Source organism: Balaenoptera acutorostrata, chromosome 3 (assembly GCF_949987535.1).
Source record: "Balaenoptera acutorostrata chromosome 3, mBalAcu1.1, whole genome shotgun sequence".
In the NCBI taxonomy this organism is placed as follows: domain Eukaryota; kingdom Metazoa; phylum Chordata; class Mammalia; order Artiodactyla; family Balaenopteridae; genus Balaenoptera; species Balaenoptera acutorostrata.
In genome coordinates this window covers 43,594,723-43,610,263 of record NC_080066.1, presented here as the reverse complement: position 1 = coordinate 43,610,263, position 15,541 = coordinate 43,594,723, and the positions used below count along the sequence as shown (strand labels likewise).

The 15,541-nt window shown below is 52.4% G+C and overlaps 1 protein-coding gene across 2 annotated transcripts in view; it reads right to left on the bottom strand.

Moving 5' to 3' along the window:
* The window catches only part of KLHL25 (kelch like family member 25), a 48,493-nt gene extending 33,727 nt beyond the window's left edge, over positions 1 to 14,766 (bottom strand). For both annotated transcript variants that reach the window (XM_057543457.1, XM_057543456.1), the window contains exon 1: positions 14,628 to 14,766. The gene's annotated coding sequence lies outside the window, so the exon portion shown is untranslated. The remainder of the gene's footprint in view (positions 1 to 14,627) is intronic.
* Between the last annotated feature and the right edge of the window lie 775 nt (positions 14,767 to 15,541).

Genomic DNA, 15,541 nt, shown 5'->3' with positions numbered 1-15,541 from the left:
AAGACGCACATCACTTCTGTCCCCATCTCATTAGCTAAAGCGAGTCACGTGGCTTCGTTCACTGGGACAGCACCAGAGGTGCGATCCTGCCATATGCCCTCTTAGTTTTGTAATTTACAGATAAGAAAACAGCAGCTCAGAGATGAATGGTAATGACAACAGTACTACTACCAGTAAGTCATAGTGACTGAGCACTTACTATGTACTAGGCACTGGTCTGAGTGCTTTTTTCAGGCTGGGACACCGGGCAGGGAGATGTGGGAATGACTCCCTGTAATGATTGCCCAGCCACACGCCCAGCCCAGCAGACGCAGCCACAGATGGTTGGCGCCCCCTTTTCTGCCCAGGACCCCCTCTTCTGAGTGCGAGCTCCACGAACCAAGTGAGATAGGCCAACAGGCACACCCAGGAGCTCAGTCATTTTTACTGAGAAGACAACACAAAAGCGAAGGCAAGACACAAAAGACGACAATCCCCAGGAATCACAGCCCCGACACAGACGTTCTCGTGGGGGGTGAGGGGGTCAGGAGGTGGTGGGCAGGAACACTGTCCTAAGGAGGCAGAAACTGGTTCTTGGAAGACAGAAAAAAATCTTACTTGTTTTAGGTACAAAGCACAGACATACATACAGAACACAGACAGACTTATAGCGTATCTGGTATTAAAATTTATGGTGGGGGGGGGGGGTTGAGTGCAATTAGGAATAAAAGGTCCAAAAAGGTTTGTGGGGGGAAGTGATAAGGTTGAGACACGCTGAAAACACAATGATTATTTTCACTTGGCTCATTATTTTCAGCTTTTATCCCAAAACAAACATTTTACATTGTTGCAATTATAGAATACAATTTCACACAGTTTTTTACCATTCACAGAGTGTGCGGTGCTCCTATCCTTCATGCACCACTGAACACAGATTGATCAGGGGTCTCCCGCGTGCAGACACTGGGATGAACCGGTTGGTTTATCCCAGTGTCTCTGGGGTTGTCAGCTGTAATTTTTAATGTCTGTGAAGTATATAACCACCATGACTAATTCATCCATCCATAGTTTTGCATTTGTATCCAACGAACAAATAACGTCTTTGCTGCGGTGTATTATGAATCACTGTATTCTCTTGAGATAAAAATCTTTGGAGAAGAATTACAGATGTTTGACGTCATACTGTCATAGAAGCTCTGGTTACCATGCTTAATGAAACCACCCCTGCAACAAAGAGGCTTCTTTCAGCTAAGTGAGGAGTGGCTCAGACGCCTCCAAATTCGGCAGGGCAGGGCCGAGCCGAGAGAACCTGCCACCTGGCTTCCACTGCCGCATCCTGCTGCCCCTCAGCTCAGTGGGGCCGCCTGGACTGTCTCTGGCCCCCGAGGCTGGGGGTCTGCAAGCCCAGCTATTGCTGCAGACGGGAGCGGGGCCAATGAAATGGACGTCCCTGGTCTAACCACAGAGGGGACAAAGAACTTGGTGCTCAGGTTCGCCCATCTGTTGAAATCGCTTGTTTCCTTTCACGTATCCAGAGCGAGACAGAGAGAAACAAGCAGGGGCAGAGAACAGCCCCCGTACAAAGCAAACATCACCTCCTGGTCCCGGGTTCCTCCCTCTTCAACAGGACTGGCCGGGCCCTTGGCAAACAGAGGGAGGCTGGGGGCCTGGAGGGAGGCTGTCTCTCTTCCTGTCTGGTCCCCTGAAAGAGTCACAGAGGCCCACAGATGGAGTCATTAAAAGCACTGTGGCCTAGATATCACTTTCAGTAAGCCACCTGGAGTGACAGCCTGGGAGGAAAATGCACACGCAGAACAGGACAGAAGGAAAAAAAAAAAAAAAAAAAAGTCAAGCACCGGCTACTTGTTCGTGGATTTCTTTCTCCCTGTGCTCTAAAAGCTTCGTTCTACTCCAGGCTGCCAGGGCTGCTGTCGAACCAGAATGGGAATGTGCCTCAATTGCTAAAGCCCAAGACACAGCTCTGTTTCTCCCCTCCCATGGAGAGGGAGGAGGGCAGGGCGGTGTAGCTGGAGAGCACTTTGGTAAGATCTTTCAAAATGACAAAAGCCCTCTGCCCCAGCCCCTCCACGCCCAGGAATCCTGCCCTCCATCACACTTGCAAGTTCCCTCTTGGCTGCAAGCAAAAGGCTGGAAACAGGCTCAGTGTTCACAGGCAAGAGGCCCAGTTAAAGAAATGGTGGTTCATTCATACAATGGAGTACTACAGAACTATATATATAAAAAAATAAGCAACTGGCTTTCTCTGCTAAAACGAGAAGTGCTATGAATAGGATGCCATCTCTTACATCTATTAAAAACCCACTACCTAGTCATACACATAGACACGTAATACACACACAAACACCTGCTGAGGTTGCAGACTGTCTCTGGTAGGCTGGGTGAGAAACGGGTTGATAGCTACCACTGGGGAGGAGGGCGGGGAGGCTGTCCCCACCGCACACACCCCTGAACCTGCCGGACACTGTGCCAGATGCAGGGTCACTTTTTTTTTTTCTTTTTTTTGGGGTCGTGCCACGCAGCATGTGGGATCTTAGTTCCCCGGCCAGGGGTCGAACCTGTGCCCCGTGCAGTGCTGAGTCCTAACCACTGGACCGCCAGGGAAGTCCCGGGGTCACTTTTTTCGAACCTGGCTGTGAGCGAGGTTTTGCCCCAGGCCCTGTACATGCCTTCTTTCATTTCATCCTTACGGCACCTCTTTGAGGCGTCACGGTCCCTATTGTACAGGTGGGCAAACTGAGGCTCAGAGAAGGTAAGAAACGCGCACACATCCTCAGTATTCAAAGCTGTTTTGCTCCAAAGTCCCTGCTCGAAAGGCACAACATGGGCTGTTTAGAAAGAAGAACCGCCTTCCTGGCTGCAAACGCCGTGTGCCTGAACAGGAGATGCTGTTTTTAATGAAAAACACTTGATTTCCCAAGTGCCTTGCTGCCACTTAGCAAACCTGAGTCTGCCTTCCTGGGCCTCAGGAAAGGAGGAAGGGTGTGGAAGTGTGCCCCCCCGCCTGCCAGGCCCCGGCCACCCTGAAGAACTCGCACTACATCCAACAGCACGTAACTTGAGGACGCAGACCAGGCCTGCATTACAAGCTCTCTCTCGGGCGCCTGCCTTCCTCCCTGCCTGGGGAACAGGGACGTCGGTCTGGCACCTCCCTGCTTGCTGGCACTGCCACCTCTATACTGCAAGGCTTGTGCTGGGTATTCAGATGCTCAGTGCCTCGGTTTCCACATTTGTAAAATGGACGTGAAAATAATCACACCAACCTCGCAGGATTGCCAAGGGACTGAAAGGGGAAAACAGATGAACAGAGCTGGGTTCAGGGCCCACACCCAGGCCCCAGCTTGCAAGGGCTTTGCCTAGCACACCTGTTCTCAAATGGTTTGGTCTCAGGATCTTTTTACAATTTGAAAACGATTGAGGAACCTAAGGGGCTTCTGTTACGTGGTTTAACCTATTGATATTTATCACAGACAAAATTAAAACTGAGACAAAATTGAAATGTATACTAGTTACCTGAAGAACAGTAATAAACTCATTATATGTTAGCATAAATAACAGTTGTTTTTCATAAATCTAGTTTCCAAAAAAAATTTATTTTATTGAGAATAGTGGCCAGACTCTCTAACTGCTTCTGCATTCAATTTGTTGTAAAATGTCGTGTTTTTTTTTTAATTGAAGTATAGCTGATTTACAATATTGTGTTAGTTTCAGGTGTACAGCAAAGTGATTGTTATATATATATTTTTAGATTACTTTCCATCATAGGTTATTACAAGATCCTGAATATAGTTCCCAGTGCTATACAGTAAATCCTTATTGCTTACCTACTTTATATATAGTAGTGTGTAAGTGTTAATCCCATACTCCTAAACATTGTAAAATGTTTTCATTGGAGACTACAAGAAAATCCAGCCTCATACAGACAGGGAGTTGGAAAAGGGAACAGATTTTAAGAGCCTTTTCCGATCATTCTGGATATTCCTCTTTGACAAAACACTAAGACTTGTCAAGCACTAGTTCCTTAAAGGTTAGCTGCAGTGTGGGACCTGCGCCCGTGTGGTGCACTTGCGTACTCCATGACCTTCCCGTCTCCTGGTCTGTCTTGCACTCTGGCTCACTTACCCATGCATGATTTAGTAACTTCATGCAATGATCATCTGGAAAACATTGGGTCACGGGGTTATGTATGCACTTGGAGGGAATGGGTGAAAAAGGCAAATAATATCTGGGTGTTACTATGAATACAGTTTTGACCCCGTGGACCCCGAAAAAATCCCAGGGACCCTCCGGGACCACACGGTGAGAACAGTGGGTTAGCAAAACTTCCTCATTTTCCACACATTAACCATGTTTTTTTAAAAGGACTCGAAAAAGAAACTGCCATGGAAAGTGAAGGGCAGTGAGAGTGGAATCACCTGCCCGGAGGGTCTTGGCCCCTCCCCAGCCTGCACGGACGTGTGGGCACAGGAGCTGGCGTCCTCTGATCCCCGCTGGCCGGCCTCCCCTCGAAGAACCCAGCCTGCTCTGCCCCTCCCTCCATCACCAGATGCTTTCTTCTCACCACAGGACCCCTCATTTTCCCCCAAATAACAGACCTCGGTGGTTTGCAGAGGGCAGCGCCTGAGACGGCAAACTACAGGGGCCATGCACAGGCTGCTGCCCTTGGGCTTCGCAGTTGATGATTCTTGGTCTCTTGAAATTACATATGTAACGTGTATTTATAGCCAAATACATGGGTGCCCAGAAACTGCAACTCATTCGTACATACATTTTTAGCGTATCATTCGGCCACCAAGTTCCATTAAATCCTCCTTCCCGGGTCCCTTGTGTGGCTAGTCCTGCATTGGAAACAAGGTGAGGACTTCACAGCTGCGGAATGGGCTATGAACAGGCCCTGTCCCCAGTCTCTCCCACTCCAGGCAATCCGGTCTTCACTTTTGACCACCATTCCCTCCTGCTCAGAAGCTTCAAGGAGGCTTGGACATCCAAGCCGTGTGCAATCTGGTCCCCAGCCCCTCTCCCCCACCACTCGCTGCGGCACATGCTGGACTTTCTAGCTCTCCCATCCCCACTCCCTCTCTCCATAAGCCCTCTCTTTTCACGCTCACACTCTCCCCTGGACTTGACATCTGTCTGGCGTGTACAGGGCCTCGTACATAGTAGATACTGAAAAAATTAACCTGACAAGGAATTTCTGAGCACCTACCATGTGCTGGGCCCTGTGCTATGCACCAGGAACATGGCAGAGAGTAAAGAGAACATTTCTGTCTTGTCTCCTGCAATTAACATTCTAATACCCGTTGGCCCTTTGCTGCGGTACTGTGAGGGTTCTTCTCTAGTCCAGCATTATTTATTCCTTCAGGGCATTGGGTACTCTGCCTTTATTTTTATTTTCAACTCATCGAGGACACTATTCTGTGTCATCTTGGCTGCCTGGAATACATTAGATCAATAATATTGCTGAATGGGAAGTAGATTAACCACAAATACCCACTGGAATAAGAATCAAAAAGATCCACGTGAGAGGCCCTCAGTGTCTGCTGTGTTAACCTGCAATATGATTGGTATGTTTCATATTTAAGTATTTTAAATGCTGGATGGGAAAGAGCAACCCTCATCCCTGTCCTACATAGTGTTCTGCAAATCACAGTAATCAAACTGGAGATGTTGGCCTCGAGCACCCTGAGGGGGTGGTTAGGCGCTAAGGTCCTGGTCTCAAATCCCAGCACTGCTGTTTCTACCTGTATGACTGGTCCAAGGTACTTATATTCTCTGAGCCCCAGTTTTTCTCATCTGGAAAACGGGGCGGGTGGAATAAGTGTCAATGTGCTATCCTGAGAATTAAATGAGAAGGTCCATGTAAAAAGCCCAGCATGGTGGGACACACAAAATTCACTCTATTCATGAGACCTGCTGTTATCAATACTGTTGCTGTTGTAGCCCCTGTTGGCACAAGCCCTTGGCAGGAAAATTCAAGAATGGAACCCTGATCTCCATCCCTGGTCTTACTCCTGTGACCATGTTACCTACATAGCAAAGGGATTTGCAGATATAATTAATGATGTTACTAACTAATCAGGTGGCCTTAAAATAGGGAGATGCTCTGAGTGGGCCTGACTTAATCACATGAGCTCTTTAAAGCAGAGTTTTCTTCAGCTGATTGCAGAAGTTGATGTCAGAGATCTGAAGCGGGAAAGGATCTGACGCTCCACTGCTGCTTAGAGATGGGGTGGGGTAGCGGGTATCTGGCATGGAATGCAGCAGCCTGTAGGAGCCAAGATCAGCACCTAGCTGACAGCCAGGGAGGCGAGAGGGACCTCAGTCCTACAACCACCAAGAACTTGATTCTCCCAACAACCTGAATGAGTCTGGAAGGAGATTCTCCCCCAGACCCTCAGGATAAGAGCCCAGTCCAGCCGGTACTTGACCTTGGACTTGTGACAGCCTAAGCAGAGAACCCAGTTGAGCCAGCCCAGGTTTCTGACCTACAGAACTGTGAGCTAATAAATAGGTATTGTTTAAGCCACTAAGTTAGTGGTGATCCGTTAGGCCACAACAGAAGCTAACATAAGCCCTGCTTGGCCTCTGGCCATAATGCATATAAATTAAAAACATACCAGGTGCTTGTCCAAAGGGTTCGGGGATGGCACTTTCTGCATCCTTAATGCTGCATGGGTGACGCTCTAGGGCGGGGTCTGTCTGATCCATCTCTACCTCTAGCACTTAGCAGTGTGGCTATCACACCGTAGGTTCTCAATAATTTCATTTAACAAAATTTCAACTTCCTGAGCAGTCCGGAACAGAATGGCTTACAGCTCCCCAGATTGGCTTCATAATCGCATGACCAGCCAATCATAACGTGTTCAGGTGCACTAACCTGGACAAATCCCGGCAAAGGCCTCTTTTCTGCCTAGAGGAAAACTATACAGACACTGCAAGCGGTTCAGAGGAAGCCACCCAGCACCCAGGGTAGGGATGTGTCCACGTGCAAATGAGTCTTGCTTCACACACCCACTGACACCGCCGTCGTCCCTGCCTTGGCCTGTGGCAGCCTCCCAGGGATCAGCTGGCCAGCCAAACCCTGACATTTTGCTTGTAATTGTACCTTCCTGTAAAAAGTCCTAGTTGGAGTGGTAAAAATAGCTATTTTACTTTTTTACTTCCTGCAACATGGACAGACCAGTCGATCCTGGTGCCTGAAACAAAACCTGGCGACTCGACCTCACTCTGACTCCACAAACCCCTGCAGGCTGGGCTGGGGGTGGCAGTGGGGTGGCACCCAGAAAGGGCAGCCCACTCTGCCCCTGCCCTCACCGACCGCCCTCGAGCCAGCTCCTGAGTGAGAGGCTCCCCTCACTCCCTTCATGAAAAACGCAACCCTCAGAACCATGGGATGCCTAACAAATGCAAAGGTGTGCCTGCAGTCAAGGTCTCAGCCTTCCCTCCTCCTGCCCACTGGCTGCAGAGGTACGAAGGCAGGATGCTTCCCGACCAAAGCCCTTTGACCACCTGCTTGTTCGTCCGCTGCTATCACCACCCCCCGCAACCCGTGTCTGTCCACCTTCCTGTCTGTGGCCTAGTCCCCCCCAGCTCCCCACAGCTGTCCCAACCAGGTCGGGCTGGTGGGGATAACAGAAGCCTCCACCAGGGCTTAGGTCCCAGGCGGCAGCAGGGCAATCACAGCCAAGCCTGGACGCTGCTCCCCAAGGTGTCGGCCCGCTGTGTTAGGGCCCACTTGGGGAAGGACAGGAGAGCCTAGCTATGTATCCCCAGGCACCTGAATCCCAGCACTGATGAATTCCTCCAGGGGCCCAGTCAGCTCCCTGGCTCCTGCATCATGGGGCCTGAGGCCGCCCAGGGACCACAGGGCCTGGTTTTCCTTGGCCCTGATCCCACCCTTCCTTTATCAATCCCCACAGCTTCCCCTCCTTCTGTCTCCGAATCAAGTACAAGGGCCCTTTTGTCAATCTTTTGCTTATTTTAAAGCCTCCTGTTACAGGAAAACAGACAAGGACCCCCAAAGTAACAAACATGGAAATACACAAAGTTCTAGGAGCCCCAGCCTTTGGTCTCTACCAACAGATAAATGGGGGATCAAGTCTGTGGGGACCAATGCCCCTTTCTGAGCCTGTCCCTAGACCAGCTAGAGGACCAGCTAGAGAACCTTCTCTGCCCTCCTGGCTCATTTCTTTGACTCGGCTGGGTGAGGCCCTCCCCATCTCAGGGATGCAAGGCAGATGTCCCACCTAAAGCCAGCCCAGCCCCTCCCCTGGACACACTGGCTGTTTAGAAACACTCACATCCATTCAAATGTTCCAGGCTCCAGATATCTGCCTTTCACTAGTAAAACCCATGATGTCTGCAGAGCTTTTCAGCATAAAATGAACTTTCAGGAATGTTTTCCCATGCCCAAAACGCAGCAGCCTGGCAGGGGGCAGGGCAGGGATTAAAAGGACCTCATTTCACAGATGAGTACACAGGGCAAAGGCGTCACTGAGTCCCCAGTCACGGTCAGACCAGCGAGAGGCAGCGCTCGCTAAACCTTGATCCTCTGGAAAAAACAACGATGGATTACAATAAAAAGAGAAAGCCTGAATAAACCGGATCACATTTTTTTTTTAAGGAATAATGAGATCCTTTTCCCCCGTCACATTAGCTAAAAGCGAAAATGTGGATAATATCAAGTGTGGTGAGGAAGTGGGGAAGTGGGCTCCCAGACACCATCAATGGGAGAGAAAACTGGCTTATTAGTCTTCGCAAATGGCACTTGGTTTTGACAATGAAAATTTAAAGACCAGAAAGACGTATGATCAAGGATGTACATGACTTCATGGATTGTATAGGGGGGAAGAAAAATCAGACACAACCGAAACGTCTCCTGTTAGGAGACTGTGAGCTGAAAGATGGTGGTCTGGCCACACTGTGGAATATTACACTGCTGTGAAAAGAGAAAGAGATCCACCACACAGTAAGTGATAGACACTGTGGAGTACTGAGTGTGATCCAAATTATATAAGCACAAAATCTGTATATGAAAAGGGGGACGAGAACAGTATGCCCCAAACTGCTGACAGATACCAAGGATGGGGCCACTTTCATACCATGCTCCATTTCTTCTTACATTGTTTGTTTATAAAGGGAACCTACTGATGTATGATTGAAATTAAAGACAATAAAACAACTTAAAAGGAACATGTTTTCCTTAGGCTCCCTATGCATCAGAAGATTCCAGAATGGAATGGCTGCAGCCTATCTCTGGGTCTCGTCTCAACCCCCTCCCCAGCCCACGATGTTCCCAGCCTGTGCACTTGCTGGGCACCCCCTTCCTCAGATCTTCCCACGGCTGCCTCTTGCCATCTTGCAGCTCAAATGTCACCAGCCCAGAGCCCCCTCGTCTAAGCAGATGCCCCACCTTGATCCTTTTCCTCACACCTCCCCGTCCGCCTTCTGCAGCCCAACTGCAGCTCTATTTATTTTATCCATCTGTGATCTGCCTCCCCCAGTTGAATGGGGGCCTCAGGATGGTGGGGACCTTGCCTTGTTCTCTGCTGCATCGCAGAGCCTGGCAGAAAACAGACGGCAAAAAACATTCGTTGGCCACATTAGGAATCGAGATACAAACGACAGTCCATTTCCTCACGTGTCCAATGGCTCTGGCCACGCCACTCACAGCCTAGCGCTGACCCATAACCACCTGACTACTTGTCTGTCTCCCAGGCCAGAGGCCGAGCTTGCAAGTACAGACCCTCTTTGAACCTGACTTCCCTTCCCACTTTCTTGTCCAGGGTGAGCCATTCAGAAGGTGCTGAATAAATGTCTGTTGCCTGAATGGAGCTGTACATCTCACTCCCTCGGACTTCCAAAGCCGCAAACAATACAGGTGCTCACGGGTTAAGGGACTTGCTGCCCAAGGTCTCGCAAGCCCAGCTGGGATACAGCAGAACTTGAACTCTGGATGCAGGATGCAATCGCCATGGCTTTCTAGAAAAAGAGCTCCTCCGTCTCTTGGCCCTCACTCCTGCCCAGACAGATCTGACCTGCCCAACTGCAAATCGGACAGGCAGCTCATCCTGGGGTTTGAATGAGCCAGGCCTTTCTTATCTTAATTAGGAAATTAATTCCTTTCAGCCTAGATTGATCTGTGGTCAGCCTCTCCCTGGGGGCCCAACAGGAGCAGGCAGAAAATAAGCAAGTCTGAGTTTGAGTTTCCATCCTATCCCGAATCCTACTCTGAGGGGCGGGCGGCTGACAGTCCAAGGTGACTTCCTGGCAGACAGAGGTGGGTGGGGAGCGACAAAGGGGTCCTCCCTTTGGCAGTTGCTGACACAGTTCTCCCACCGCCCTGCTCAGCCCCCCCCTACCGCCTCCTCGCAGGAGGAGCCATCAGACTCCTCTTGCAGGCGCCTCCTTGGCAAAGTGCTGCGTGCAGAAGGCAGGGAGCCTGGCGTCCTCCTCTGTCCCCCTGGGCTCCCTCAAGATCCCTCGTGGCCCTAGGCTCTATGCCCAGGGGACACTCCGCAGGCTAGGTCTCACCCCATCTGTTCCGGGCTGGGTGGGGGGTGTGCTCCCACACCTGCTGCCCTTCACACCTGGGCCCCAAACTCCAAGGCAGTGGACAGAGGCAGGGGACCGAGGGAGGAGAGAGCCCTGTCCCTCTGGAGTTACTGGGAAAGTCTGACTCAGTTTCCACTCACCAAGAAAGGAAAGGAAATGGGGAGCCTGCCTACTACAACACTTTCATTCTACAGGTGGAAAAATGAGGGCCCAGAGAAGGAAGGCGAGCTGCCCAAAGGCCCACAGCACCCATCAGAGGCGGAGCTGGAGCTAGGACGCCAGATTCCTGCCTTCTAATTCAGCCCCTCTGCACTCCACCGGCCACCTCTCCCTCTTCCTGCCCAAGAGAACCATGCAAGTAACTCAAGCTTTATAAAACTACTTAATACCAGAGGACACAAGACCTTTTGAGATTTTACAGCAAGACATTTAATAGTAGCATTGTACCGAAGAACATCCACCCATTTTACAGAAGAGCAAATCGAGGCCCATAGAGGTAAGGGGACATACAGGAAGTTGCACAGCCAGGTAGGGGCAGAGCAGGACTCCCAGACCCCCACTTAAGTGCTCTTTCTGCTGACACGGTCCAGGTGTGAGGGTTCCATCTGCGGGATAGCTGGTGAAGAGGTGGAGCTGGCCTTGGGCCTCAGTCACGCTGAAACAGGGTGGGGCCCAGAGAGCCTCATCTAAACTCTGTCCCAGAGGTGCAGGAGACCATCGTTGGGGAAAAGAATGGCTTGGGAGATTTTTATGTATTTGCAGAAAATACAGTGAAATTTCCCAGCTAAGCTGGATTTCTGAGACCACAGAGCTGGCACTTTTAAAAACAGGTTAGTGAGCCACACATGCCTACCATTTTTCATCCAAAAGGTCACTGACAGGGCTGGGAAGGAAAGGTTTAGCAGTAAGGAAGAACAGCGTCTACTGGCACTAGAGGGAGGGGGCAGGGTGGGTGCAGGTGGCTGGGACCCCAGGAGAGGGCTGACCACAGACACATAAGCAACATCTGAACCCGAGTCCAGTTCAAAGAGCCCATGCTCTTCCCCCCAACCCCCAACCTGCTGCTGAAGAGACTTAATAACAGGGAACCCTCCCATCCCTGAGCCCTCTCTCTGCCCTCCATCCCACAATCCCCCTTCCATGCTCCTAACAGCTAAGGGACCTGGAGTAAGTCTGGCAAGGTGAGTGCCTGAAGGTGACAGGTATCAGCTTTAGCTACATATTAGATTGGGGTGGGAGCAGTGCTGCTCAGGGGCCAGGTGGTCTAGGAAAGGGAGTGGAACCTACAGGGGAGGCTGGGCTGACTTCCATCACCTGGGGACAGACCCAGATTCCTAAGGGAAAAGGCCAGCTGGGATGCTGTGAGTAAAAGCTGTGGATGCATACACTCTCCCCACCCCCGCCCCTAGCTGTCCCAACTAAGTGTTTTCTGGCTGGGAAAACGCTTCAACAGCCCTGGTTGCCTAAGGCAATTCAATTATGAAATTTACCACATTAGATGAAAAGGAGCATCTCAATCAGCCAATTCATTGTGTCTGGCCACTCAGTTTTCTTGTGCCAGCTCTGCTAGCCCCCCCTCCTTTTTCAGGCCACACCCACACTGAGGGCTGGTACCGTGGGACTAACGGCTCAGGCAATGGGCTGGTCTTTGGGGCTGGTGGGGTGGGTTCTCCCATGATCCCCTGAGCACTTCGGCTGTATCCCCATCTTCCTGGGGGACTCCTGGGCCAGACCACCATAGTCCCAGGTGAACCTTTCCATCACCTCCCACCTGCATGCTCTCTGCCCTCAACCTGCACCTGCCTGGAGGCTGGCAATGAAGTGGCCTCTGGGAGAAGTGTGAGTGGGTGGGGGGAGGTGGTAGCCCACGACATGCCTTTCTCATCTTTACTTAGTCAAGGCATCCTCTCTCCAGGAAGCCTTCACCACCCGTGCACCTCCTGTGTCCCCTCAGCTCCCCTTGCTGCCTTTGTCACTGGGGTACTGTGCACACCTCGATGTGTCAGGGCCTCTAACCCACATACATGCCAGCACACCTGGTCCAGGAGCTCCCCGAAGGCAGGGTCCCAATCAAGCCCCTTCAAACCATGAATCAATTAATCGATTCACGAATGAATGAAAAAACCACCACTCCTTTTGACTGCCCCCCCCCCCCCCCCCCCCCGCCATCGTGCATCACGGTAATAGATGGGAAGAAACACTCCTGCTTTCGCTGCAGACCAGGAAGTCCAAGGCCCGGGTAATAGTCCTCTTTCTTCCTGCTCTCTTCTCCCACACTGAGCGCCCGCAGGTTTAAGATGCTATTAAGGGGCATCAGGCTGCAGAAGCCGCCTCTGAGGTGGAGCGTGCCACTCGCCCGCGGCTCCTCTCTCTGCCCCGCATACATAAATCCGGCTGCAGCCTGAGCCCCGGGAAGAAGGTCTCTACCATTTCTCTCTACCTTCTTTTGAGTAACCTGCATGGAGTCACTTCCTGACAAAGGGAATGGCTCAAGACAGAGATAGCTGCCGGGCACGGAAGACTGATTCCCTCATCCTCCAAAGGCACGGCTTGGGGACTCAAGGACCCGGTGTTAGAAGGACACCAAACCTGCCCCCGGTGGGGTGGACCTTGGGTCCTACTCCCCCCCAGTCCCCAAATGCAAGCCTTCACCAACACCCCCTTAGCAATCCTAACAGCACACCCTGCCTCAAAGAGCATAGGTCCCACCTGTGAAGGGGTAGACTGAGGCCCAGGGTCCCAAAGGGCCTGACCCAAGTCAGAGTCACCAGAGTCTGTCCTGTGATCAGACTGTGGGGTTCCTGCCTCCTCTCCCCCTGGCAACTTCCCTCCCTCAGTCACGCCGCCAGAACCAGATCGAAACCAAAAGGCCCAGACACCTGGCCTTCTCTGCCCTGACTCACCAGGGAGGGCCAAAACTCAGGGAGCCTTCCCCCTGCCCAAAGCCAACCCAGCAGGACCCAGAGTGGCTGCGTTAAACCTGCGGGGGACCTGGGTCGGGCCCCACCGCTGGGTCGAGCCCCACCCCACCCCACCCCCTTTGTTAAGATCTCTATAAAGATTCCTCTGCTCAAAGATAGTGGAAATGAACTTTGGGTTCTTTGAAGCACCAGCACAAAACTGTATGGTGCCCCTGGGGGCACAGAGTCCCAACCAGAAAGCTTCTCAAGCAACCACGAGGGGAAAAGGAGTGGGGGGCGTGCCCAAGTGCTGTGGGGTCCCGGAGCCAGGGCAAGATGGGGTGAACAGGACAGCCGGGGCCAGAGAAGGCTTGATCTGGACCTGCTAGGGTGGCGGCCACCCTGGGGGGCAGGTGGGCGGGGCTTAGGACGGGTAACCATTCCTCTGCTGCTCCACAGCTCTCTAAACAGAAACGAGGGGCCCTGTCAGGTGGGACGTAAACGGCCGGGGCACAGGAGACTCCGGGCCGGGCTCGCGTGGACGACCTTTCCCTTGATTAAACCCCTCTGCCCTCGCTCTGCTCGAGGCAGGCAGCCATCTGGCCCTCGGCGTCAAGTGCGCGGGGACTTCGCCCGGCCCGCGGCGCAAAGCCGGGCTGCTCACATCCTCAAAGACAGACAGCCTCCTCTTTCCAGGATCAATAGTAATTTTTTAAAAAGAGAGTCTGCGGACTCAATGAATCAAGCACTCCCAGGGGAAAGAGTTGCAGCTCCCGAGCGCTACATCCATTTGCAAAACAATTCATTCTCTCGCTCAGAGCTTTCAGCAAATACCCTCGCCGGGTCCCCAGGCACTCACGAGGAGGGAGGAGCGGGGTTGGGGAGGGGACGGCTCTCTACAGACCTCCACTCCCCACCATTGTCCCCGACTCCAGCCCCCCGAGACCCCGAGGTGGTCGAGGCGGTTCCAGGGACTCGAGCCCCGCTGTGCTGCTCGCGGGGCACGCGGTCCCGCGAGTCTCACTCTGCCGGGGGCTCCCACGGCGGGGCGCGCAGGACCCGGCGCTCCCGGTCCCGGCCCGGGGTGGGGGGTGGTGACAAGTGCCAAAGCCGGCGGCCGGGCGCGCGGCTAGACCGGCCCGAGGACGGCGCCCCCAGCCCAGCCCGGGTACTCACCGCTCGGGGCGTCGCCACCCGCCGCGCTCAGAGGCCCCTAGCCGCCCGCGCGAGGCTCCGCAGCCCTCGCCACCGCCGCTCCCCTCCCCCGGCTCGCAAAAGCCGCTGAGCGCGCTGCTACTGCGGTACAGCAGGGGCGCCGCCAACAAACTAGTTTCTCCGGCCTTCCCGCCCCGCCTCCCGGCCCGAAGCCAATCAGAGGCGGCGCCTCTGTGACGGATGGGCAGCCGAACCCGTAGTTAAGCCCGCAAGAGGAGAAAGGGGTGGGCGCTGGGCTTCCCCGGCACCGCGAGGGGGGGCAGGGAGAGGAAAAGGACTTCGACCAGATTCTTAAAGGGGCAGGCCCCTGCCCGCCCCCGCGGCCGAAGTTTGCGAACAAAACCCGACTGTGTTCCAGAGCTTTCCGAAGGAGGGAGCTCTGTAGATTGCAAATGCGTCTTCTGTACCTGGTCTGCGGAGACACACCTTTAGTTGTGAAAGCGTTAAGGAAACCGTTTCTTTTTATTCTGAGCTCGTTTCAGTGTTTGGGATTTTCTTCAGCCACTGAACCCCATCTGTGCTTGGAATATGTATTTTTCAGGGTACTTCAGCTCTCCTACCGGTGTCATTTCTCACTAAGTTCCTTTGTAACCCGACCTTCAAATATTCATTCATTCATTCATCCATTCATTAATTCACTCCACAAACATTTGCTGGATGCCTGAGCGATGGGCTAGGCTCAGAGTGGGGAAAATTATCTATAATTTCTAGTTCTTGCTTTCTGGATTTGCATCTCATTCCACCACTTCAGGTTGCTGTGTATCCAACTTCATCAGTAACGTGGCAGGTAAAAAGTCCTCATTGGATTATCTGAGGGATTAAAGGAGACAAACTCTTACGACAAAGTAAGTGTGCAACAAATGTCCTTTCTTTCC